A 27,094-nucleotide genomic window follows, 5' to 3' on the forward strand; every position below is an offset into this window, starting at 1 on the left:
AGAGAGAGAGAGAGAGAGAGAGAGAGAGAGAGAGAGAGAGAGAGAGAAAGAGAGAGAGAGGAGCCTTCAGACAACTATAACACAATGGGATAAAATGAAACAGAAGAAGACTGGCAAATTCGTGTGAGGACCTGGTAGACATGTTAATTCTGTCATTGTGCTTAATGCTGGGGATTTCAAACATTGACCGCACTCCTCACTGAGCCACGGATTAAAGTAATATTTATTGAATTTTCAAGTGGACCCCTTCCCCCCAAGAAAGAAAGAAAGAATAAATAGCCATTTTAACCTCAGGAGAATGTTCACTTGAGAAATAAAGATCAAAGCATGCAACCAACGGAGACTGCTCCTGTTCAAAGCCAATAGTGAAAAATTAAGACTGAACAGCTGCAGGTTTGTGAGTTCTAATCCTGCAGGCAGAACTGGGCTGATTCACCCATCCTTCGATGGGATTCCTAGAAGTATCAGGCTTCCTGATTGAGAGAAAGACTCTGACATGTTCCCGTAGGCAGACTCACTCCCAGCAGAGACAAGAAAGGGGAAGAAGCTAGAAACACACGCTGAGTGCATGGGTTGAATGTGGAACTTCCATAAAACAGACATTCAGAATCTGGAAATGTGACCTTGTTTGGTCAAAGGACCTTCACAGACACAATTAAGTTATGCATTGTGAGATGAGGTCATCCTGGCTTAGCACAGGCCCTGAGTCAAATGGCAAGTGTACTTAAAGATAAGGGCAGAAGACAGACATGAGAAAACTGTCCAGAGAGGAAGAGGGCAGGATGTATCCACAACCCAAGGAACACAAGGGATTTGGGGTAGCCACCCAAAACAAGGAGAGGACTGGGACAATTTGTCTCTTGAGTCTCCCAAAGGAACTAACCTTGCCCATCTTAACTTCAGACTTCAATAGTCCCTGGAACTGCAAAAGCCTACGTCCGTTGTTTTAAGCCCCCTGCTTTTCTTGTGTGGATATGCCTTACAGCAGTGGTAAGGCACAAAGAGACTCGGCTTCTTCTAAGCTCAGTGGTCTCTGGAGAGAAGAGGAAGAGGCACAATTACTGCCATCATGTAGATGAAAAGATTACCAGGGAAGATATGCTATGCCCTGAAAGCATGCAAGGAGCTGCTAACCCTTCTTTGAGCGCTTGCTGTATTGTCTAGAGTGGTTTCATAAGGAACATGATAGAGGCTATGTGCACAAAGGGAATTCTAGGCCAAGGGGAAAGGTCTGGGGTGGGGGGTGGGGCTCCAAACCCACACACTTCCTCCTTTTTTCCTATCTAACATCTGTCTGTTCCACAGACATTTGTTCCATCCAAGGATGCTGTGATTTACAACTGAGTTTTTCTGGTTTCCTGCCATCTCTGAGAACAAAAATAAGGGAACACTGTTGAATTAAAAATGTTTTGTATACTATTTATTAAGATATGAATATATTAAGAGTCAATAGGATATGGATAAATTTACATATGACTTCCCACCTCAAGATAACAAAGGTGATGAATCACAGTTTGGGTCTTTTGGTGGCTGGATCATCATCCTGATGAAGGGCAATGCAGTTTGCTTTTTAATAATTTATTTTATTTTATGTGTATTGGTGTTTTGCCTGCATGTATGCCTGTGTGAGGGTAATGGATCCTCTGGAACAGGGGTTACAGGCAGTTGTGAACTGCCATGTGGGTGCTGGGAATTGAATCCAGGGCCTCTGGAAGAGCAGCCAGGACTCTGCTGAGCCATCTCCCCAGCCTCCCCACCCTCCATGGTTTGCTTTTTAATTAATTGTCGTCACCATATTTGATTTGTCAGTCAGGGGACACTTGGCTTGCCCCTGCCTTCAGCTGCACTGGTGAACAACACTGCTCTAAACTCTGCTGTATAGACACCTACCCAGATGCCTGCTTTTAATTTTTTTGAGCATATGGTTGAGGGGAATTGCCAGTGCATATAGTAATTCTGTTTAATTCGGTGGCACTTTTACCGTGCCTGCATTGCTCATTATCTCACAGGCAGCATTTCAAAACGTTTATCAGAAGATGGGATTGAAATTTGCCTAACATAATCAATTATATACACTAATACCTCAACCACAGCTGCATAGCCCAAATAGAGCAAAATATTGCTTCCTCCAGAGACTGTAAAATAAATGTATACTTTTATTACCAATATTTGAACATTGACCAACCACACACTGTGTTAATTATTCTTTAAAAGCATTGTGGGATGGTTTCTAAAAGTCATATATAGGGTATTTAAGACATTATAGGCAAAATGATTGACAACCGCCACCACACCCACACTCATGCTAATAAGCAAATCCTGTCCAATCAGCAGGAGGAATGCAAATTTCACAGCGAGCCAGCGTGTGGAACTCACTACCCACAGCCTTGGGTTTCACAGTAGAAAGAAAGAAGGCTTTTGAAATGGAAGCAGTTCACAAAGAGGGGAAATGGGAAAGCAGATACTTAAGTTGTAACATAATAATGGAACTATCCAACTGGCCCACAGGTAAACTTTTCACTTTACCTAAAAATCCCTGTGTCGAGATTGGGTCTTTCACCTTTACAAACCAGCTCTGTGAATTAGAATTGCATAGCTTTCACCTGCTTTTATATCATGTTGCACAGTTGAACGGCGCATGTACAAAAACTGCGAAGCTCAGCCCACAGTGTTCCCTCAGGTTTAAATAACTGTTTCCTATTACATAGCTCAAGTAGCAAACACAGGGAGTCAAAGTAAGAGTCCTATGGACTTAAAAAAAAGAAAAGTTTATTATCTGGGCTACCGACATGGCTCAGAGGTTAAGAACATTGGCTCCTCTTCCAGAGGACCTGGATTCAATTTCCAGCACCCACATGGCTGCTCACCACTATCTACAGCTCCAGTTCTAGGGGATCAGACACCCTCATACAGACGCAGGCAAAACACCAATGAGCATAAAACAAAAGTAAATAAATCATTTAAAAAATGTTAAGTTTATGATTAGTGTTGAGGGACTCATGTGGAAGCCAGAAGGCAACTTTGTGGAGATGATTCTCCCCCTCCTATCTTGACTTGGGTCCCCAGGCTTTGTGAAGAAACTGTTTATTGTAACTTGACAATCTCCTGTATCCATATTGCCTCCTGCCAAAATGCTTTCCATCTATCATTTTTGCTGTTGTGGTTGTTGTTTTTACATAAAACATTGTAAACTATTGTCTTAGTTAGGGTTTTACTGCTGTGAACAGATACCATGACCAAGACAACTCTTATAAGAACAACATTTAATTGGGGCTGGCTTACAGGTTCAGAGGTTCAGTTCATTATCATCAAGGCAGGAGCATGGTAGCATCCAGGCAGGCATGGTACTGGAGGAGATGAAAGTTCTACATCTTCATTTGAAGGCTGCCAGGAGACTGGCTTCCAGGCAGTTAGGATGAGGGTCTCATAGTCTACCCCAACAGAGCCACACCTACCCCAACAGAGCCACACCTACCCCAACAGAGCCACACCTACTCCAACAGAGCCACACCTACTCCAACAGGGCCACACCTACTCCAACAGGGCCACACCTACTCCAACAGGGCCACACCTACTCCAACAGGGCCACACCTACTCTAATAGGGCCACACCTACTCCAACAGGGCCACACCTTCTAATAGTACCATTCCCTGGGCTGAGCATATACAAACCATCACAACTATGTAACATACAGAAATATAAGCCCAAATCTACCTTCCTTGGTGAGACTACTTGCCCCTACTCTTGGCATTCCTAACTGCTCTACTTTGGATGGGTAAATCTAAATCTATGCATGAGGGCCACTATCTCCTCTGGTGATTCAGCCAATGCTCAGGCATAGGGTAGGATGTAGCAAGACTAAATAGGAATGTTGCAAGGATGTTCTAGATTAGGAGTTTTCAACATGTGGGTCGATACCCCACAGGGATCCCATATGAGATATTTACATTACAATTCATAACAGTAGCAAAATTATAGTTACAGAGTAGCAACAAAAATAATGTTATGGCTGGTGGTCACAACAACATGAGGAACTAACTGTATTAAAGGGCTAAAGCATTAGGAAGGTTGAGAACCACTGCTCTGTAGAGGAATTTTAATCTAGCAACATGGCTGTTCTAGCAAGGGATCATATCCAAAGCCCTTCTAGGTCTGTACAGTCCAGCTGAAATGGCATACTTTTAATCCCTCTGGCTGGAATACAGACATACCCGTAGTACACACCTTTAATCCCTAACAACAGATTAGTTTTCAGAAGGAAGCAACCCTGCTTGAAAGTGATGCCTAACTGAGGGGCAAACAAATTGACCAATCAAGGAAAGATCTGACCCAATGAGTCAGAGACAGGATACGCTCAACTCTCTGGAAAACTGGGGATCCAGAGGCTAGACACAGGTGAAGACAGAATAAGCCAGAGAATGAGGAGCCAGAAGATTGGAATATATTGCCAATGCTAGTATGAGACCAAGCAGAGCAATTCACTGAGAGTCTCAGAGAGGGTAGATTGAGTCAGTTAGTTTGGAGAAGAGTTTGAGCCAGAACAGCTGAGTTGAACCAGTCAGTCAGAGTTTAGAAAGAGCTAGAAAAGGTGAGCTTATTCAGCAGTAAGCCTCCGAGATGACAGTTACATCAGGTAAATAAAAGATATGTTTACACTGCTCTAGATGGACCTCTCTCATTTCTAAAAGACAGGCATTCCATCTTCCTCCTCTGGACTTTACCATCTTTAAGGGAAGCAGCAACTGTCAAAGACATATTGTTAAGACCAAAACCAATACACTGAGAATAATGATGGGAAATAGAATAAAAGCCAACCTGGGCTCACAACTTTATCCCGCAGAGTCTCTTTCTTTCTTTTAACTCTCAAGCTTAAAATCTAGAATTAAAACCACCTTTTAATAAGCCTCAATTCTGCTTCTTAAAAATGGAATAACTTCTTGCTTATTTTGTTTAAAAGGTATCTTTATTACTTAAACAATTTGTTAGTGTCTCTGGTACTTAAGGGAAAGATGTCCTGATTCATGCTGACATATTGTTAAAGCAGCCACCATTCTTGCCCCCTCCTGAATCTACATTCTGTGCAGTTAACCTTGCTTCTTGTCATTCCTTTAATAAGAGGCAGTTTATCTGTCTCTTCCCTTGTGTGATAATTTGAGGCAGAAGCAACATTGAGAAGTTCAAAATAATGGCTTTGAATGGAATTGCATAATTCCTTTCTCACTCATCTGGCTCTCCCACCATATAAAGATGGCCAGGCTGAAACCACAGAGAAGACCCTGTGGAATTTAACCCAATTTTCCCAAGTGGCCTGCCAGTGGATCACAGTGAGCCCAGACAAGTTCAGCCAAGTTACTCCAGGCCAGAATTACCAAGGGATCCCAGCTCAAGTTCTAAATTGAAAAGAGAGGGAAGGAGGAAGGGGGGGGAATAATGTTGTCATTTTAAGTCATCATGTTGTAAGATTGCTTCTATTTGTTTACTTATTTTTGTTTATTTGTTTATTTACTGGATTTTTTTTTTTGAGGCAGGATTCTCTTTGTAACTCTTACTGTCTGGGAACTCTCTATATAGTCCAGACTGGCCTTGAACTAAGATCTACCTGCCTCTGCCTTAAGTGTAGGAATTAAAAACCTGCACCACCACACCAGGCAGGGTTGACTTTATATGACAAAAATGAAAACAGAAGAGTGCCAGTGTTAATGACATGTAATACTAATCAGTCTTTGAATAGATATCTATGGTGGTTTGAATATATTTGAGCCAGATTATGGTACTATTACGAGGTATGGCCTTGTTAGAGTAGGTATGGCCTTGTTGGAGGAAGTGTATCTCTGTGAGCATGAGTTTTAAGACCCTGCTTCTAGCCGGGCGGTGGTGGCACATGCCTTTAATCCTAGCACTTGGGAGGCAGAGGCAGATGGATTTCTGAGTTCGAGAGTTCGAGGCTAGCCTGGTCTACAGAGTGAGTTCCAGGACAGCCAGGACTACACAGAGAAACCCTGTCTCGAAAAACCAAACCAAAATGTTCAAACAAAGTAACCAATAAAAGTTGGCAGTTCACCAAACAGCCAACAAGGGAGCCTACATGGGACTGACCTGGGCCCTCTGCAGATATATTATAGTTGTGCAGCTTGGTCTTCTTTTGGGACTCCTAACAATGGGGACAGAAGCTGTCTCTGACTCTGTGGCCTGCCTTTGGGACTCTTTTCTCCTATTGGGTTGCCTCTTCTAGATTTAGTAGGAGAGGAGATGCCTAGTCTTCCTGCAACTTGATGTGCCATGGCTGGTTGGTATCCATGGGAGACCTGTCCTTTTCTGAAGAGAAAGGGAGAAGGGAATGAGAGGGAGAGGGGAGGTGGAGGGAGGAGTGGGAAGAGTGGAGGGAGAGAAGCTACAGTTGGGATGAAACAAACATAGATAGATAGATAGATAGATAGATAGATAGTGAGATAGTGAGATAGTGAGATGGTGACAATGTAATAGAACAAAGGAGCCATGTTCCAGCTCCAGCAAGCAGCAGAGCTTGTTTTTCGTCAGCTTTGGCCATGTGGCTCTGGCTTTAGAATCAAGAATAGAAGAGACTACTAGGACAAGCAATCCTGATCAGCTGGAGCTAAGAAATTAGAGTCGATTAAAAGGAGACCAGCGTCAACCCTTGAGGTGAAATCTTTTGAGAAGTGTTTTCTGAGAATACAAAGAAGCTGTGTTCCAGAGACAGCCAAGAACATACATACCTCATGCTTCAGCTGGACTTGGTAACATGTCATCCAGGTAGTACTAGTTCTGACAACATGAAGAGGTCATGGATAGCAGTTGAGACCTGACACTGTGAGTGCCCAGGGAAAGCCATTGGTGAAGGCACAAACTCAGTTGCAGTTGACTGCCCAGGACTGAAGGAGTCATGCAAAGAAGCTGAAGCTTGGCACCATGAAGGGAGCTTATGGGCGGTTATTGGTGGAGCCTAGTTACAGTGAAAGACTCCAGCAACTTGGAGATACCAGTACCATGGGATGGTCACCAAGAACAGCAGCAGCAGTAGGGTGGAGTCAACCAGAGCCTGGAGTGCTACAGAGAGCAGAACTAGAGATAGAACCCGAGCCCTTCTTAACTTATATAACTCTTCAGCTTTCTTTCTTACTCGGTTTGACCCTCTCCTCTGTGACTTCCAATTCTGTCCAGTACTCTAACTGGCTCATGGTTATTCTCACATGTGCAAACGAGTCCAGAATCAAGTAACCCCCAAAAAATAATGGATGTCCTTTCTTTCAAGGGTAGAATTGTCTAATAAAGAAGCTGACGTGCTTATTTAGCGAGATTTAAATGCCACACTCTATGAAGTCAAAAGGAAGGGTGACAGTCCCAAGAGCAAAAAAACAGAGAAGAGAGAGCATGGGGAGTGGTCCTTGAAGGATGAATATGACTTTAACCTTGGACCATATGGAGAAATATCACAAACCTATGATATCTGTTACTCTCCTCATCGCTGTGACCACATACCTGACAAGAAGCAACCTGAAGGAAGAGAAGTTTGTTCTGGCTCATAGTTTAGGACAGAGGGTAGCAGGAGCTCCTAGGGCAGATGGCTCCATAGCCTTGGCAGTCAGATGATGTAAGCTGTGACCCCAGGTCTACTCTCAATGACTGTGCCTCAATTCTTTAAAGTTCCACATCTTGGGTCTATTTTCAATTTTAAGCTCAGGCTAGGGTGATTGTTCAGATTGTAAAGGGCTTGCCCTGCAAGCATGAGATCTAGACTTTGATACTCTAGAAATCACATTTGGAAGAAAGGAAGGAAAGAAGGAAGGGAGTGAGGAAGGGAGGGAGGAAGGGAGGGAAGGAGGGAGGGAAGAAGGGAGGGAAGGGAGGAAAGGGAGGAGAAGGAGGAGAAGGAGGAGGAGGAGGAGGAGTCGTCAGCAACAAGGTCTGTAGAAATTGTTCAGTAGTTAAGAGTACATACTGTTCGTGCAAAAGCCTAGAGTTTGGTTCTGAGCATCCACATCAGGTAGCTTAAAACACCAGTAACTCCAGCTACAGGGAAATATGATGTATTCTTCTGGCTTCCATGGGTACCAGCACACAGACATGCACATGCACAGTACAATAAATAATAAATTGTTTTTTTAAAAAAGCTGGCTATAAGGCACATCTGTGATTCTAGTACTAAGGAAAACTTGAGGGCTCTCTCGCAGCCAGCACAGCCTACTTGGCAAGTTTCAGACCAATAAAAGACCTTATTTCAAAAATACAAGGTAGTCAACAACAAGGAGTGATAGCCAAGGTTGACCTCTGGTCTCTACACTGCATCTACACACATATGTGTACCTACACCCACACAAAAAGCACATACACAAAGTTTGTACAACTCAATAACAGAACTGTGAGCTGGGGACTCAGTGATCAAATGCAGGGGGTGGGGGACATTCCATAGTCAATAGCTCATCCACACAGACTGGTGTATCAAAAGTATCAAATACTGACATCATCTTTAAGTATTTATAATATGAATATGAAGCTGTTTACTTTTCAAACTTTCCTGTCTTCTCCACATAAGGATCAGGCATGTCCAGCCACTGAGATGCTGCAACCAAAATCTAGGACACTTCCTTGATTCCTTGGCTCCTCAGGCCTATGCAAACCCCTAGACACTCACCACATCTATAATGCAATTCTTTCTCAAGACTTACCACCAGCTGAACTAGGACCATGTTTTTCTATAGAATCCCTCTCCCTCTGCTGCCTACTTCCTTCTACTTTCAACTTGTTCTAGGCTGTCTTCTCCTCCTTAAAGGCAGCCTAAGTGAGCTTTGTAACTGTGAATCAGTTCCTATGGGAAGGAAATATCCAATGGCTTCCAGATAGGCTGAGAATAGAACCCAAATTCTAAACTGTGCATGGACTAGCCTTCTCTCTCCTGCTTGCTCACTTGCTCACTTTGCCTTAGTCCTAGCAGCCACTTTCTTTCCACTGACTCACCAAGCTCTTTCTCTCTTGAAAGCCTTCATGGGCTTTGTCTTCTCTGCTGCTACGGCAAATATCATGATCAAAGCAACCTTGGGAGGAAAGGTTTTATTCCAGGTAACAGTCTTTCACCAAAGGAAGTCAAGGCAGGAACCTGGAGGCAGGAACTAAAGGAGACCATGGAGAATCACTGCTTACTGGCTTGCTTTCCACAGCTTACTCTGCCTGCTTTCTTTAACAACCTGGGACTACCTCCTTATAGTGGGTTGGACTTTCCCACATCAATCACCAATCAAGAAAATGCCTTTACAGAGAAATCCACAGGACAAGCAATTCTTCGATTGAGATTTCCCCTTCCCGGGTGTCTTAGGGTTTCTATTGCTTTGAAGAGACACTGTGACCACAGCAGCTCTTAGAGAGGGAAACAGTTAATTGAGGCTGGCTTAGCAGTTTCAGAGGTTTACTCCATTATCACCATTTCGGCATACAGGTAGACATGGTGATGAGAAGGGGCTGAGAGTTTTACATCCTCATCTGTAGGCAGTAAAATGTGTCTGTGTTTCACACTGGACATAGCTTGAGGGTATGAGGCCTCAAAGCCCACCCCCACAGTGACACACTTCCTCCAGCAAGGCCACACCTACAGCAACTAGGCCACATCTCCCAATAGTTCCACTCCCTGTGGGCCTACGGGAGCCAATTACATTCTAACTACCTCACCAGGTGACTCCATTCTGTGTCGAGCTGGCAAAAGCTACCCAGCACAAGGTAGCTCCATTACTCTTCCCTGGAAAGCAGATCTATGCCTTACCCTTTCATATCACTGAAACTGACATATTTTCTCTAACGTTATCTCCGTGAAATGACACCTTACAGAGCTTCCTCCTCTCTTTCCCTATTGGCTCCCTGCTTCATTTTCTTCTCATTTCCTGTCACTACCTGAATTATATATTACATTCTTTTTTTTTATTGGATATTTTATTTACATTTCATATGTTATCCCCTTACCCCATCCCCCACCCACCCGGGAACCCCCCATCCCCTTACCCCTCCTCCTTCTTCTCCGTGGATGTAACTCCCTCCTACCCTCCCCACTCCCACTTCCCCACCCTCAAAATTCCCACCCCCTGGGGCATCCAGCCTTCATGAAGTCAAGGATCTCATCTTCCACCTGTGCCCGGCAGGGCCCTCCACTCTTACATATTCAGCTGAAGCCCTGGATCCCTCCATAAGTGCTCCCAGGCTGGTGGTTAGGACCCTGGGAGCTGTGGTTGGTTGGTTTTGTTGCTCTCCTCATGGTGCCACAAACCCTTTCAGCTCCTTCAGTCCTCACTCTAACTCCTCCATTGAGAACCTCATGATCAGTTCAATGGCTAGTTGTGAGCATCTGCCTCTGAATATGTCAGACTCTTGAAGGCCTCTGAGGAGACATCCATATCAGCCCCTTATCAGCATGCACTTCCTGTCTTCCACATCAGCATCTACCTTTGGTGACTGCACATGGGATGGATACTCAGGTGGAAAGGTCTTCAAATGGCCCCTCCTTCAGTTTCTGTCCCTCACTTTGTCTCCATATTTGCTCCCTTGAGTATTTTGTTGCTCCTTCTAAGAAGGACCGAATCACCCCCACTTGGTCTTCCTTTTTTATGAGCTTCATGTGGCCTGTGAGTTGCATCTTGGGCATTTCAAGGTTCTGGGCTAATAACCAATAATCAGTGAGTGAATACCATGTGTCTTCTTTTGTGATTGGCTTACTTCACTCAGGATGATAATTTCTAGTTCCATCCATTTACCTAGGAACCTCTCGAATTCATTGTTTTTAATAGCTGAGTAATACTCCATTGTGTAAATATACCACATTTTTTGAATCCATTCCTCAGTTGAAGGACATCTGGGTTCTTTCCAGCTCCTGGCTATTATAAATAAGGCTGCTATGAACATAGTTGAGCATATGTCCTTGTTATATGTTCGAGCATCTTCTGGGTATATGCCTAGGAGTGGTATAGCTGGATCCTCAGGTAATGCTATGTCCAATTTTCTGAGGAACCGCCAGATTGATTTCCAAAGTGGTTGCACCATCTTGCAGTCCCACCAACAATGGAGGAGTGTTCCTCTTTCTCCACACCCTCGCCAGCATCTACTATCACCTGAGTTCTTAATCTTAGCCATTCTGACTGGTGTGAGATGGAATCTCAGAGTTGTTTTGATTTGCATTTCCCTGATGACTAAGGACACTGAACATTTCTTTAGGTGCTTCTCGGCCATTCGAGTTTCTTCCATTGAAAATTCTTTGTTAAGCTCTATACCCCATTTTTTAATAGGGTAATTTGGGTGCCTGGAGTCTAATTTCTTGAGTTCTTTGTATATATTGGATATTAGCCCTCTATCAGATGTAGGATTGGTAAAGATCTTTTCCCAATTTGTTGGTTGTCGTTTTGTCCTATTGACAGTGTCACTCACTTGCTGTGCTGGCTAGCTGTAGATCAACTTGATCCTGGCTAGAGTCATGGAACAATTGAGAAAATGCTTCCATGAGTTGGGGCTGTAGAGCATCTTCTTAGTGATTGATGTGGGAAGAGTACAACCTATTGTGGGCGGGGTCATGACTGGACTGGTGGTTCTGGGCTCTATAAAAAAAAAAAGCATAGTAAGCAACCTAGAAAGCAGCACCCCTTCATGGCCTGTGCATCAGTTCCTGCCTCCAGGTTCCTGCCCTGTTTGAGTTCCTGTCTTGACTTCCTTTGATGATGAACTGTGATGTAGAAGTCTAAGCCGAATGAACCTTTTCTTCCTGTCTTAGCTTGGGTTCTATTGCTGTGAAGAGACACCATGACCAAGGCAACTCTTTTTTTTTTTTTTTTTCATTTAAAACCCATCAGTGAAGTGGACGGCTTGAAGTGACAAATCATTCATATTTAAAGCTTAAGTCAGTAACTCTATGAAAGCACACATTGCCACATACAAATGAACTGATCAGACCACAACTTTCTGTGTTGAAACAGAATAAACATCCCTGTGAAAGCAGCACCTTGTGGCATTTAATTTAGTATTCCTCTCTTTCTTCCTCACCCTCGCCTTCAACAGAATCCACACTAACCTCCTCATAATCCTTCTCTAGGGCAGCCATGTCTTCACGGTCCTCAGAGAACTCCCCCTCCTCCATGCCCTTACACACATACCAGTGCACAAAGGCATGATTGGCATACATCAGATCAAACGTGTGATCTAGGTGGGCCCAGGCCTCAGCAATGGCTGTAGTGTACAGCACACACAAAGCTCTCTGGACCTTGACCAGGTCACCACCAGGTACTACAGTGGGAGGCTGGTAATTAAGGCCAACCTTGAAGCCAGTGGGGCCTCAGTCCACAAACTGGATGGTACACTTAGTCTTGATAGTGGCAATGTCAGCATTGACATCTTTGGGAACCACATCACCACAATACAGCAGGCAGCAAGCCATGTATCTACCATGGCGAGGATCACCATGTCACCATCTGGTTGGCTGACTCAAAGCAGGCATTGGTTATCTCTGCTATAGAAAGCTGCTCATGGTAGGCATTCTCAGCAGAGATGACAGGGCCATAAGTGGCCAGAAGGAAGTGGATAAGAGGATCGGGTACCAGGTTGGTCTGGAATTCTGTCAGATCAACATTCAGGGCCCTATCAAATCTGAGGGAAGCAGTGATGAAAGACACAATTTGACGTATTAACCTGTTTAGGTTAGTGTAGGTTGGGCTCTCAATGTCAAGGTTTCTACAACAGATGTCATAGATGGCCTCATTGTCTACCATGAAGGCACAATCAGTGTGCTCCAGGGTGGTGTGGGTGGTGAGGATGGAATTGTAGGGTTCAACCACAGCAGTGGAAATCTGGGGGGCTGGGTAAATGGAGAACTCCAGTTTGGACTTCTTTCCGTAATCAACAGAGAGCAGCTCCATCAGCAGGGAGATGAACCCAGAGCCAGTTCCCCTGCCAAAGCTGTGGAAAACCAAGAAACCCTGGAGACCTGTGCACTGGTCAGCCAGCTCCCGAATTCTGTCCAAGACAATATCAACGATCTCCTTGCCAATGGTATGGTAGTCATGGGTATAGTTATTGGCAGCATCTTCCTTGCCTGTGATGGGTAGAAAGAGTTGTCGGTAGGTGCCAGTGAGAAATTCATCAATGGCTGTGAGTTGCAGGTCCACGAACACTGCCCAGGACACAAGCTTGCCAGCTCCTGTCTCACTGAAGAAGGTGTTGAAGGAGTCATCTCCCCCCCCAACCCCACCATGGTCTTATCACTTGGCATGTGGCCATCAGGCAGGACTCCACATTCCAGGCAGTAGAGCTTCCAGCAGGCACTGCCAGTCTGGGCACCACCCTGGCCAACGTGGATGGAGATGCACTCACACATGGCTGCTGCTTCGCGGCTGCCAAGCGGATGGCAGAGGCACAGAGGTGTTGCTTCTTACAGTGCGACTCTTAGGCGGTCAATGTAAGAGAACCTGCTCCAAGGCAGCTCTTAGAAAGGCAAACTTATGCTGCTGACTTACTTTCCTAGTTCATTCCATTATCATCATGGTGGGAAGCGTGGCATCATGCAGGCAGGCAGACTTGGTGCTGGAGGAGCGCCATCTTGATCCAGGGTTAGCCAGGAGGAGACTCTGCTCCAGGCAGCCAGGAGCAGAGTCTCTTCCTCAATGGGCGGAGTTTATGCTCTAAGAGCCCTCAAAGCCCACCCACACAGTGATACATTTCCTCCAACAAGGCCACGCCTATTCTAACATGGCTGCACCTCTTAATAATGCCACTTTTCATTGGCCAAGAATATTCAAACCACCATGCTCCCCAAGTTGCTTTCGTTCATGCTGTTTCATCACAGCAATGGTAGCACTTACCAAGGACACTCACTTTTTCTTTGTTTTCGTCCTTCCTACTGCTGTTGAAACAAATTACTACAAACACGGTGGCTTGAACTGATTTATGGTTTATAGTTCTGGAGGCTGGAGACTCATTTCCTTGCAATTCACTTCCATCATGATGGAAAGGATTCTGTGTGCTTTGAATATCCTCCTCCTTCCATCTTCAGAGTCAGCAATTGCGGATCACATAGCCCCACTTGGACGCTCTTCTGCTTTCCTTCCATCATTTAAGGATATGATGACATCGGACCTACCCCATGGATAACCTAGGGCTTTATCTCTATTTTAAAGCCGGGGGACTTGTGAACATATTTCCATCTGCAACCTTAATTCCTCCTTGCTTTGTAATTTAACATAGTCTCAGGTTTCAGGGGTTAGAATATGGACATTGGATATAGTGGTTTGAATGAGAGTGGTCCCTATAAGCCCATAAAGAATGGCACTATTAGGAGGTGTGGCCTTGTTGGAAGAAGTGTGTCTCAGTTCTCTTCTTGCTCCCTGTGGATCAAGATGTAAAACTCTCAGCTCCATCCCCAGTACCTTGTCTGTCTTCATGCCAGCATGCTTCTTGCCATAATGATAATGGACTAAACCTCTAAACCGTAAGCCAGCCCCAGTGAAATGGTTTTTTATTATAAGAGTTGCCTTAATCATGGTGTCTGTTCACAGCAATAAAAACCCTAAGTAAGACAAAAAATTGGGGTATTGCTGTGATAGGCCTGACCATGCTTTTGTTTGAAGGAATGTCAAACATAGAAGACAAAAATTGGGGTATTGCTGTGATAGGCCTGACCATGCTTTTGTTTGAAGGAATGTCAAACATAGAAGACAATGGTACTAGGGGTAATTTGAACCATGGGGGCCTGGCTTAAGAGGTTTCAGAGACGCAGTGGTGGTACACGCCTTTAATCCCAGCACTTGGGAGGCAGAGGCAGATGGATTTCTGAGTTCGAGACCAGCCTAGTCTACAGAGTGAGTTCCAGGACAGCCAGGACGACACAGAGAAACCCTATCTCGAAAAAACAAAACAAAACAAAACAAAAAAAAAGAGGTTTCAGAGAAGAATGTCAGTATGCGGTCTAGAAACTACTCTTCTGATATTTTGACCAAGAATGCGGCTGTTTGCCCTCGCCTAAAAAGTTTACCTAAAGGTAAACTAAAGAGTTTTGGATTAATTCCATTGGCAAAAGAAATCTCAAAATAGCCTAAAATTGATTCTATCCTGTATTTGTGTTCATTCTTATGAAGATCTATAATAAAAAGGAGCAAGCTGAACAAGGAAAAACACACAAAATGTACAATTTGAGGAGAAAAGAAGTTCCAGGAAGTGGAATGGAGCTAAATCTTCTGTTCAAGGAGATAAACAGATCAAAGAAAAGTCTGATGTTAAATTGAAGTGAGAGAGTGGTGATCTCAGGGCAAGACCATACCCAGCTAAGCTTCCACCTTGTGAAAAGGAATTAAAGAACAGATTAGGTCCAGATGTGGTGCTACACACCTTTAATCACTGCACTCAGAAAACAGAGGCTGGTAGATCTCTAAGTTCAAGACCAGTCTGGTCTACAGAGTGAGTTCCAAGACAGCCAAACTTATGCAGTGAAAGAAACCATTGAAAGCAGATAGCTAGTAAAGATGTAATTGAATAAGGAACCATGTTCCAGCCTCAGCAAGCCACAGAACTTGGCAGCTTCGGCCGCATGGTTCTTCTGGCTTTAGAGTCAAGAATAGAAGAAAGGGGTTACAGAATCTCCCTCAGTAACTAAGGAAAGCCATTGAGGCCAAGTATGGCCAAGTGTGTGTCAGGGGTGTTCCTGCATGGAGGTCCAGAGATGTCTCTGTGGGAAGCTATGAAGATAAAGCCTGGATTGCCTTGGAGACCCCAAGATGTTGGAAATATCAGAGTCATGGGATATCTGCCAAGGAAAGCTGCCAACAGGGTTTATGAGAAAAAGAAGTATGTTGCAGTCAGCAAAGCTGAAAGATTCTGGAGATCTGAAGAGCATTTTTGACATCAGACATGGAGAAGCAGAGTTTGGAGTTTGCTCAGCTGGGTTTTGGTCTTGCTTTGCTCCCATATTTCCTCACTCTGCTCCCCTTCCTTCCTTCTGGAATGGTCATGTATATTCTGTGATACTGTATGTTGGAAATATGTAATCTGCTCTTTGATTCTGATTTTATAGGGGGTTACAGTTAAGAGATTGCATGAGTCTCAGAAGAGATTTTGAACTTTGGACTTTTAAATAGTGCTGATATTGTTATATACTATGGGGACTTTTGAAGTCAGACTAAACGCGTTTTGCATTATTATATGGCTACAAGCATATGGGGGGCAGTAAGTGAAATGTGGTGGTTTGAATACAAATGGGCACCATAGGTCTATAAGAAGTGGCACTATTAGGAGGTGTGGTCTTATTGAAGAAGGTGTGGCTTTGTGGGAGGAAGAGTCTCAGTTCTCTTCCGGCTGCCTACAGATCAAGTTGTAGAACCCTCACCTCCGTCTCCCATACCATGTCTGTCTGGATGCCGTGCTTCCTGCCATGGTGATAACAGATTAAACCTCTGAACTACAAGCCAGCCCCAATTAAATGGTTTCCTTTCTAAGAGTTGCCATTTTCATGGTGTCTCTTCACAGCAATAACATTGGGAATGGGCAATTTTTAACTACAACACACACACACACACACACACACACACACACACACACACGTAGAAGCTTCATGAGAGTCTCATCTAGGAATTCCTCACTGTTCCCTTACTCCAGCACATATCAATATTTACTGCTTCATAGATGTCTATGACATGAATCCTTTAAAAGAACATAATGGCCAAAAACCTTTTCAGGACTTCTCCCAATTTAGTTGTTATGCTCATGAACAAAGTACAGTCGTTATCCTCACTTCACATCGGAGGAAATGGAGGCGTGAAAAAGTAGAAGGACTCACGTAAGGTCACCTCCTTTGAGTACTGGATCAAGGGTGTGGACTGAAACAGGCAAGTACTTGGTACTTGGTAACTGGTAAAGCCTTTGCTCTTCACGGTTGTACATAGCCCCTCCTGAGAGAGTCATGGAAAGGAAAGGCAGGCCCCACGAGAATCCACCCTGAATAAATTCTAGCTAAATATTAAGTCCTCCTTCACAAAGAGCCATCTAGTCACTGTTAGTGAAGAGAGACTGACTACCTGAAGGTGTTAACATGTCCATTTGCTTGTGGGGGGGTCTCACCCTAGTCCAGTTGTCCACAGGTACCCACAGAGTTCTGTAGATGATTTCCACTAAACGCAAACTCTTTTTGTTTCCCCTGAGGCTGCCTTTGGCCTAGAAACCTTCTGCTTTCCCACATGGTTGGGGAAGAGGGTGGGGAAGACTGCGCTGAGCCTTGAAGAAAATCAGGAGCCATCATCACCTTTCATTAGAGGCACGATCAGAACAGCCTTAGGAGTCTACTTTGGTGGTCCCTCTCACTCATTCTGGTCTTTCTCAAACACCAAAAGTCTTTCCGCCAAAACTCTGCACTCGGAATACCCAGGAGAAGGAGAAATAATAGGGACACTTTTCATCCAGTTTTCTCCATGCCCACTCCAAATTTCTCCTCCCTAGCCAGGAGAGTGCGTGGGTGAGGCATTGTTCTATGGGTACCCCATTGTGTGTCTGATGAATACCAGGGCCCCTTCCTCAGGAGACTGGGAAGGAAAATGAAGAGTGGGTGGCCAGCCAAGTACTTCTCTTTTCTAGCAAATAATCCAGAAAATGGATAATTCCCGCAAACATAATCAAGTTAGCAGTCCGTGTGTAATTTAGCAAGATGCTCACTACTCAAATAACGACTTTAATTGCATGTGGGACTTTTAAAGGAAAATGTGCTCAGTCATTTTAATAAGGTTACTTACTGACAAATGTTTCAAAGAATGCAGAGGCCAGAAAAATAAAGTCAAAGTGTAGTCTCTACTCTAGGTCGAAACAACTGTCCAGGGCTGAACCATTATAAAAACAGTGTCCAGCTTGTGCTCCATAGTGAGTATCAACTATGGACCTGGTATTGTTCTAGGCACTGGAAATAAAGCAAGAAAAAAAAATCAAAAACTCTGCTCTTAGAAAGCTCACAATCTACTTACTGAAAAGGAAGTGTCAAACAATCAAAACCATAACTGTAGATAAATGTTATTAAAGCAAACACAGGAATGTGCTAGAAATATACAGGGAAGATGTAGCATGCAGCCTCAAAGATACCACCAATGATCCTTGGGTCACGGTCACACCGTGTGTGTGTGTGTGTGTGTGTGTGTGTGTGTGTGTGTGATGTGTGTGGTGTGTCTGTTCATGGAATAGGCTGAGCAGTATAACCATGGGGCATTGTGGAAATGTTGAGACATGCCTCCCAAGGTCATAAAAGGCATGCAGCTGTTACTGTGTCTTAGATCATTCACTTAGGGGAAGCCAGCTGACATACCTTAAGAGCATTCCAGTGGTCTTGTGGACAATCAATCCTGTGGTGAAGGGATGATGAATAAACAATCCTGGCAGAGCCAAAGCTGACCTACCATACTCAAGGTGAACCATGAACTTCAGACAAGACTTGAAATGACTAGAGCCCCAGTAAACTTATAAAAGATTCGTAAAGTTGGAGCCACCCAATTAAGCCATTTCTGACACACGGAAACTGTGGGATTTACACAGGGAAACTGTGAGATTCTTTATGTATTATGTACTTACTTGTTTTATGTATTTATTTATTTTTATGATGCTCGAGCTTGAACTTAGCCCCTTGTGCATGTTACACAGATACTCTACCTTGAGCCATACAGCCAGTCTCTACTATAAGTTTCCTACTGTTTTGAGCTTCTTGGGTTTGCTACACAGCAATAGCGGACTAATATGGAGAGCTTCTGATAGGATAAGAGAAGATATGAGTTTCACAGAGCTTAGGTTATTGTAATATTTTTATACAAATGTAAATAAAATAGTTATACAACAAAATATTCTATACAAAAAATTTTATACAAAGCCAGACATCGCCACATCTGCAGTTACAGCACTTGCAGAGTGGGGCCTGGAAGATCCAGGAGTCTGAGGTCATCTCCAACTACATCTCAAGTTCAAGGCCAGTCTGGGACACATGAGATCCTGTCTCAAATAAAAATTAGCATGAGTTCAGGCTTTGGTTCTCACTCTATAAACCTAAGCTACAGTTCTTTTTATTGTTTGTAGTGAAGTTAATCTCCCACCAACAGCCTGTACCTTAGGCAAAAATACTGGAAAAGTCCAGACATTTGCCCATATTATCACAAAGCAAGTGTCAGCCAGAGGCTGGATCTAACCTCTACGCTAAGCCAGACTTCCCTCCTCACATAAAGGGCTGCTGAAGTTCAGATATAATGAATGAGTCTGTACACAGCTTCAGACTTTATTGAGCTGCTCAGATGCCCCTAGACAACTTTGACTGGACAAAAGGCAGAGAGAATATGGGTGGATGTAACACAGGAGCCATGATTCCCTGGTCTGTCCATGAGCACCCCTTCAGCTAGGACCACAACCAAAGGAGAAGAACTTGTCTTCTTTGCTAAATTACTGTTTTAATCCCAACTGCTGTTTTAATATTTTGATACTAATGATCTGAAGAGCCCCAGGTAGAGGGAAAGAAACGCAAACTGTCTGCAAAGCCAGGGAGCTTACAGGATATGAGAACAGGCTAGCTCATATCAGATGCTATCCTCTATTGTGAAGGATGTGGTCACTCTCCTGTTTTAGTGGCTGTCATACTTGTATCTCCCTTCTACTACCATGACCCCCTATGAAGTAGGAAATGTCCCCTGAACCTTTTACTTGTAATCCACCTGACTGTCTCCTTATCTTACAAGGAGTCTAGTGCTTACTGCTTACCTTATAGAGGAATAGTCAACAGGCAAAGAAAACCAAAGTGGGCAACTAAAAACCATGGAGCTTTTCTCCTTTGTTCTGCTAGGTTTGTCAGTAATGCAGGAGTGGGGGGAGAGGGTGTTTGTTGTTAGTTTGGGTTTAGACACAGGCTCCTTGCTATGTAGCTCAGGTTGTCCTCAGAGGCAACGTCTACTTCAGCCTCAGGTGATGGGACTTAGAAGTCCGTGCCACCACACCTAACAAATGCAGAATCTTTGTCTGAGACACGCCACTCAGTTTATTTTAAGTCTCTGGGTCAATTCCCACCACCTATTGGACAAGCCCCAAGCTGTTTTAGAGGCAAACACAACTCAAGTGCTCCCTGAACTTGAATCTGAACTCTGCGCTTGTCAGGTAGGTGTCCTTGAGCAATTTACTCACCTCTGAGTGCCTCATCTCCTCCTAATGCGAACAGATCATGTGAGAGTTAAATGTGTTCACACAGAGAAAACCTTAGATCAGCACCTATCACATAGTATACCATGTAGCAGTCAATAAATGTCCTCTGTCCCTAAGATCACTATGAACACGTCTGCACATGTATGTACTCTTTGCTTCACACCTGCTTAAGATCCCTCACATACGTAGCATGCCTGAGTTACCTTCATGTTTTCCTTATTTGACTCTGCTATGCCTGGAGAACCTTCTTGTGCCCGAGAGTCTGGCTCACACCCAGGTCTTTAAACAAGATATCGGTCTCAAGCAAATCTTTGGAATCTCCCACACCATGCTGTCATCTCCGGGAGGCTGGCTTGGTTACTCTTCCTCTGGGATCCTGCAGCATCTTATACCTCTTTTATCTAAGAAGATACTTGCCTGCTGCACTCTCTGAGGCTGTGTAACAACCCAAGGTTTGTAGATTAAAAGAAGCCATTTGTATTTGTTCATAATTTGCTGGGTCAAGAATGTCAGCGAGGCTTGCTTGGGGGAATTTTTTCTCTATATGACATCAGAGGAGGTTGCTTGCTTAGTCACCTGCTGCTGGCAGCTGGGATAAAGACAAGGCCTGCAAAGCGTCTGCTTGCTTGGGCATGGCCTTTATTTTCTTCTTGTATTTTCAGTTCATGTGACTGTAAGGTGACAATGCTTCTACAGGGAGCATTTTCAGAATGACAAAAGAAGTTATACAACATGGCATTTCCCCACGCCCCTCCACCCTTGGTTGGAACTAGTGACAAGTCCCAGACTCAAGAGAAACATCAGTGACCACGTTGAAGCCAACCTACAGATCCCTGTTTCAACAAAGCTCTGAATTTCTTGATAGCAAGGGCAGAATTCTGTTGGTCTAGGTCAGGGGTTCTCAGCCTGTGGACCAGGACCTCTTTGGGGTTACCATATCTGATATCCTGCATATTTACATTACAACTTGTAATAGCAGAATTACAGTTATGAAGTGGCAATGAAATTCTTTTATGGTTGGGGGTCACCACGACATGAGAACTGCATTAAAGGATCCAGCATTAAAAAGGTTGAAAACTGCTGCCCTGGGTACTCTCAGGACCTAATAGGGTCTGGTATGGAGTGTGTAACAAGCTGTTGGGCTGAACTCCTACACAAACAATGAAACATTCTAAAGGGTGAGCTGTGCTAACAAAAGCCCCAAGGAGGCTTCTTTGGGAGCTGTCAAGTCTTCCACCCACAACCTTTGCTTCTTGTCAAAACCATCTTCAGTTTGCTCCTGGCACAAGGTACGTAGGCAATAACAAAGACATCAAGAGTATCAGTACCTCTAAATGGCTCTGACACAGATAAAAGGCAGAACAGAAGGCAGTCAGTACAGTCAGAATGTCCTATCTGAAGGACAGAGAAACCTGAAGTGGATCTGCAAACATTCCCAATTCCTGTGCTGCAGAGACTGGAGCATTCCCTTTAGGAGGACCCTCAAGTGTCCTTTGGAAAACATCCTCCATCAGCTCTATGAAAACGGCAGTCAAAGCCAGAGACTACACCATGAGGCTTGCTCCTAAATTCCCTAGTGAAGACTTTATGGGTTTGTGCATGGCTCGTGGCAGCAGCCCAAATTACTGTAAGGATTCCAGCTTCCCAAGCTCAGGCGCCAAAGACTGAGTGATGGGAGGTAAGACCGGAGAGTGGCTCAGCTTAGACAACCAACAACTGTGTGCACAGAAACCATGTCTGCAGCCAGCACTAGCACGCATGCTCAACTCTTGTTTTTTTTTTGTTTTTGTTTTTTTGTTTTTTTTTTTTTGTTTTTTGTTTTTTTGAGACAGGGTTTCTCTGTGTAGTCCTGGCTGTCCCGGAACTCACTCTGTAGACCAGGCTAGCCTCAAACTCTTGAACTCAGAAATCCGCCTGCCTCTGCCTCCCAAGTGCTGGGATTAAAGGCGTGCGCCACCACCGCCCGGCACATGCTCAACTCTTATTGAGGAAAACAAATGAGTCCTTAGACTTCTGTCTTACATATCCTTCTCGTAACCTTTGATCTCAAACAGCAGGATACACGTGGGAAATGGCCACAGACACAGCCGACCTGACACCCAAGAGAAACAGAGAAGCAACTCTCCTCCCTCTCTCTGTAACTGGGGCCCATTTGGTAAAAGCTAGCTAGTGTAAGAGAATCAACCTATACAAGTCCAGAATGTTCCAGATTCGTGAAAAAGTGACCCATGTAACAACTCTCTGGAATCCCGAGTAGAAGGCAGTGCCCAAGTCACTGTGTAAGTCTCCCAAGAGGTAGCTAAGGGTGTAAAGGCACGGCAGGGAACAGGAGGGAATACAGACCCTTGCTGTCACACTGCAAGGCATGCAGGATCCCAGCAACTACTCCAGGTGGAAGGGCATCAGGGTTGGGGGATCTGTGTTCTCCAGGCTCCCATGGTCTTTTCTGCTGTTGTTCATTTTCCCATAAAGATTAAGTCATAAAGTAAGAATTCCAAGTCAGACACCCACACTTCCAACCTGCAATATCTAGTGAGCACCTTCCACACGCCAGGCACCATTCCAGCTGCTGGAGACAGCAAAGAACCAAATGCATTGGGTATCTTGTGTTGGAATTTTCCAAAGACCAAAAAGGCCATCGTAGGATGTGATAAGAGATGGAAAGAGAATCAATCAGACAAGTGGGAAGGATGATAGAATTATACCCCAATGAGGTAGAAAAGGCCTCTCTAAGAAGGTGACATTTATAGCTGAGCCTCTGCCATCACCTTGAGAGAGCCACAGGCTAGGAGAGTGTGGCAGTTTGAGTAAAAACGACCCCCATAGGGTCACAGGGAGTGGTGCTATTAGAAGGTGTGGCCTTGTTGGAGGAAGTGTGTCACATGGGGTGGGCTTTGAGACTCAAGTCAGGCCCAGGGTCACTCTCAGCTCCTTCTCCAGTGCCATGTCTGCCTGTGTGCCACTATGTTTCCACCATGATGACAATGGACTGAATCTTTGAACTGTAAGCCAGCCCCAATTAAATGTTTTCCTTTATAATAATTGCCATAGTCATAGTGACTATTCACAGTAATAGAAACCCTAACTAAGACAAACTAGGAGAGAAAAGGCCAGACTTTTGATTGGTGAGATATCTCACCCCCAGGCCCCTAGATTTCCCCCCCCCACCCCTCCCCAGGTGCTACTGAGAAAAGAGAACAGTCAACGGAGATGGGAGTGATGGAGGTGTGTGTGTTGTACAGAGAGGTGCAACTGTAACAGGCATGAGGCAGTGACAGGCATGAGGTAGGGCTGAGGTCAATAGTGGATCATGTCGTTGCCCAGTGGGATCGACCAGAGGGTGTGCAGCACCCTGGAGCTTAAACAGATACACATTTAGCCCTCAAACTAGCTTCCAGGCTGCAAGATCACCCTAGACCCCATATAAGGAACTGTCCACTTTCTCAACTTGACCTCCTCAAAGGACCACTGTGTCCCACAGTGCCACTGAGGGCCACGTATGTGTCAATTGCTCTGATATGGCTGGGGTCTAGGTTGATGTCCAAGGACTGTGTTATCACCTAATGGCATGCTAGTGTTCAAGCTAATGTGCCTGTATCCACGTTAATGTTTGGAGGCTGTGCTGCCCCTGGACCACACTGACTTGAGTGCCCAGGGCTGCCACCTGAGCCTATAAAAGTGTCTGGATACAGGTTACAGCCGTGGTCCATGCCTGGGTCCAAGGTCCTGTTACAGCCAAGGTCTGAGTCGATGTCCTTGGACTGTGTTATCACCAAAGGCCAAGCAGAGGTCCCTGGCCTGTGATGTTGCCTACAAAGGTGTTGATTTCGAAACCATGTTACCACGAGGATCCATATTGATCTGAGTGGCCTGTACTGCCAGCTCAAGGCCATAGTTACTTATGAGTCTGTGCTGCAGACTCCACATTGACGTGGGTGGCCTGTAATTGCCACCTGGGGCCATGGTGATGACCAGACCTGTGATAATACCATGGGGCATGTCTGGGCTCATGGTCCTACCGTGAGCAGGGTCGTGTGGATGTTCATGGCTCATATTGCCACTGAGAGCCAAGAGGATGTTCCTGGTCTAAGCTGCATCCTGAAACCATGTTGATATCTATGATCTCCGCTGCACTGAAGGGCCTTATCTGGGTCCAGGGTCCTTCTGCAACTGGAAAGTCTGTTGAAGGTCTGTGCTCACACCAGAAACCATGTGGACGTCCATGCTCCCACTGACCATAAAGAGAAAATAAGCTACTTTGGCAGTGATGTCAATGATTGCAGATGCACAGCTGAGAAAGAGAAGCATGGAAGATTTCTGTGACAATCCCTCCCCACCTTAAAAAAAAAGTAACATCCTAAATAGGAAGCCATCAAAGAAAACTCTTAAAAACTATGGTAGTATCCTTAAGTGTCACTCTCTACAATAAGTGGCTTCCAGCAGGGGTGTGGAGGGAAAACTACTCAGCTCTATTTAAGGGGCGGGCCACTGAGAGTTTGACCATGCCCCAGTGACACTATAGACAACATAAATCAGATTTTTTTGTTTGGTTGGTTTCAGGTTTTGGTTTGGCCAGAAGGAGGTCACAAGGGGTGGACAGGGAAGGACTGGGAAAGTGAATGTGATAGGGTATATGATACGAAATCCTCAAAGAATCAATAAAACACTATGTTGGAAACAGTAATATAAGTTTGCTCTCTTTTGACATGCTTATTAATGTCATGAGAGCTAAGAAATTGAGTGTGTTGAATTACTGTTTGTGAATAAATTACTTTGAGAATAAAAGGTCTGATTCTAAATTTACTTGTTTCAGCACTTGCTGTTTAGCAGCTGAGAGACATGTAGAAGAAAATTTCTCAGTACCACCTTGATCAAAGCAAGGCTGGTCTTACTAAAATCTGAGAGTTGTTTCTCAAGCTTATCCTTCAAGTAAAAACTCCGATAAAGATTCTGTCTTGCTCAATGCCAATTAGTTGCTCAGAGAAACAAAAAAAAATTGATTCAAAATCTCCTAGAATTGGGGAGAGATGGCTAGAGAAATGGCTCAGCATTTAAGAGTACTTAGTACTCTCAAAGAGGACCCAAGTTCAATTCCCAGCACAGTCTCCTAACCATCAGTTACTCCAGTTCCCGAAGCATTGGCCCCCACAGGTGCCTGCACTCACTTGCACATACCCACATGTAGACACACACACACACACATACTCACACACATTCACACACATACACGCATGCACGCACTCTCTCTCACATACACACACACACACACACACGCATGCACATACATACACTTAAAAATAATAAAAATAAATCTTCTTTTAAAATGTCCCAAATAATAGTCATTTATCTTTTAAGGCTAGAAGGGTTAAATAGGAAGAAGGATTTTATGTTGTGTTCTGGTTTGAGGGGCTTTTCTTGGTTGGTTTTTTTGTGGAGGGTTGGGGATTTTTGTTGTTGTTGTTCCTTTGGTTTGTTTGTTTGGTTGGTTGGTTGGTTGGTTTGGTATGATTTGAGTTTTTTTTAATCTTCAGACAGTATTTCACTATATCGCCTTGGCTTACCTGGAACTTACTTGTCATGCACACCAGACTGCCCTCAAACTCATCCACATTTGCCTGCCGCTGCCTCCCACGTGCTGGGATTAAAGGTGTGTGTCAATATACTTGGCAGAAAGAATTTTAAAGCAACATGCTGAACACATTTTTGATAATAAAATCATACAATATTAGACATTTCCCAATTATCTAAGTCAGTTAACATGGTGATGAGAATCATGGTGATGAGACTCGAACATGGTGATGAGACTCGAAAGGCTTTGTGTAAGCTCTATTCCAAGGTCATCTTTGGCTACATACTGAGTTGGAGGCTAACCTTGGCTACATGAGAACCTGTCTCAGAGAGAGAGAGAGAGAGAGAGAGAGAGCGAGAGAGAGAGCGAGAGAGAGGTTCATAGAGCCTTGGGCAATCATAGCACCCAACACCAGCATTCCAGGGTAGAACTGGTGCAACTGTTTTGTTTTAGGATGAGACTTGAGAGAGAGAGAGAAACAATGGCAAATATATTTAGACTTAGGAAGTCCGCTTCAGAGCCCCAGAACTTGGCTTAAAGTCATTCCATAGTCGCCTAGAAACCCAGTAGATCCAAGAATAAATGCACTCTGAAGGATAACATCATCCTAGATCTCTAATTTTACACATAACATTTGTCAGTAGTAAGACCCAAACCCAGGACCTTATGCTTAAGGGCAAAGTACTCTGCCACTAAGGCATCCTTCCAAACTCTTTTAATTTGCCTCATTACAGATATCTGAGCTAAATAAATATGTCGAGGAGACAAAAAAGCAAGAAGCCAAGTATGAGTAAAAACCAAGAGAATACAGACATAGGGCCCAGAAGATAGCTCAGCAGATATAAACATGCACACCTGATGACCCAAGTTCCCTGCCCAGACTCTATATGAAAAGCTAGATAGCTTGAAGCAAACTGTAATCAGAACATCAGTAGAGTGTGGGTCAGAGACTTACAGGAGTAATTAGTACAGAACTACCCTGAAGCTAGGTCGGAATATTAGTGTGGTGGTTTGGATAAGAATGGCCCCCTGTCTGCTCACGTATTTCAATGCTTGGTCACCACTATTTGAAAAGATTAGGAGGTGTGGCCATGTCAGAGTAGGTGTAGCCTTGTTGGAGGAAGTATTTGGGGGAGGGGGTACTTTAAGGTTTAGAGACCCAGGTCGGGCACAGAAGCTCTCTCTCTCTTTCTGCTGCCTGTAGATCCGGATGTAGAATTATCAGCTCTGTCTCCAGGGGAGCTGGAGCCATCTTCCAGGTGGAAGGAGACATTGAACTCCCAAAGACTGTCCTTTGATCTTCATCTGCATATCATGGCACATACAAGCCTACACATACATACTCACACA

At 44.3% G+C, this 27,094-nt stretch overlaps 1 long non-coding RNA gene and 1 pseudogene across 1 annotated transcript in view; both read right to left on the minus strand.

Annotated features, from left to right (window-relative positions):
• Positions 1 to 11,342: 11,342 nt before the first annotated feature.
• The window catches only part of LOC114619447, a 58,896-nt gene continuing 43,144 nt past the window's right edge, over positions 11,343 to 27,094 (minus strand). Inside the window, exon 3 of the long non-coding RNA XR_003711150.1 lies at positions 11,343 to 11,585. This is a non-coding gene — a long non-coding RNA (uncharacterized LOC114619447). The remainder of the gene's footprint in view (positions 11,586 to 27,094) is intronic.
• On the minus strand, positions 12,002 to 13,354 carry LOC114619446 (annotated as a pseudogene).

This window comes from Grammomys surdaster, unplaced genomic scaffold, assembly GCF_004785775.1.
Source record: "Grammomys surdaster isolate TR1022 unplaced genomic scaffold, NIH_TR_1.0 150, whole genome shotgun sequence".
In the NCBI taxonomy this organism is placed as follows: Eukaryota; Metazoa; Chordata; class Mammalia; order Rodentia; family Muridae; genus Grammomys; species Grammomys surdaster.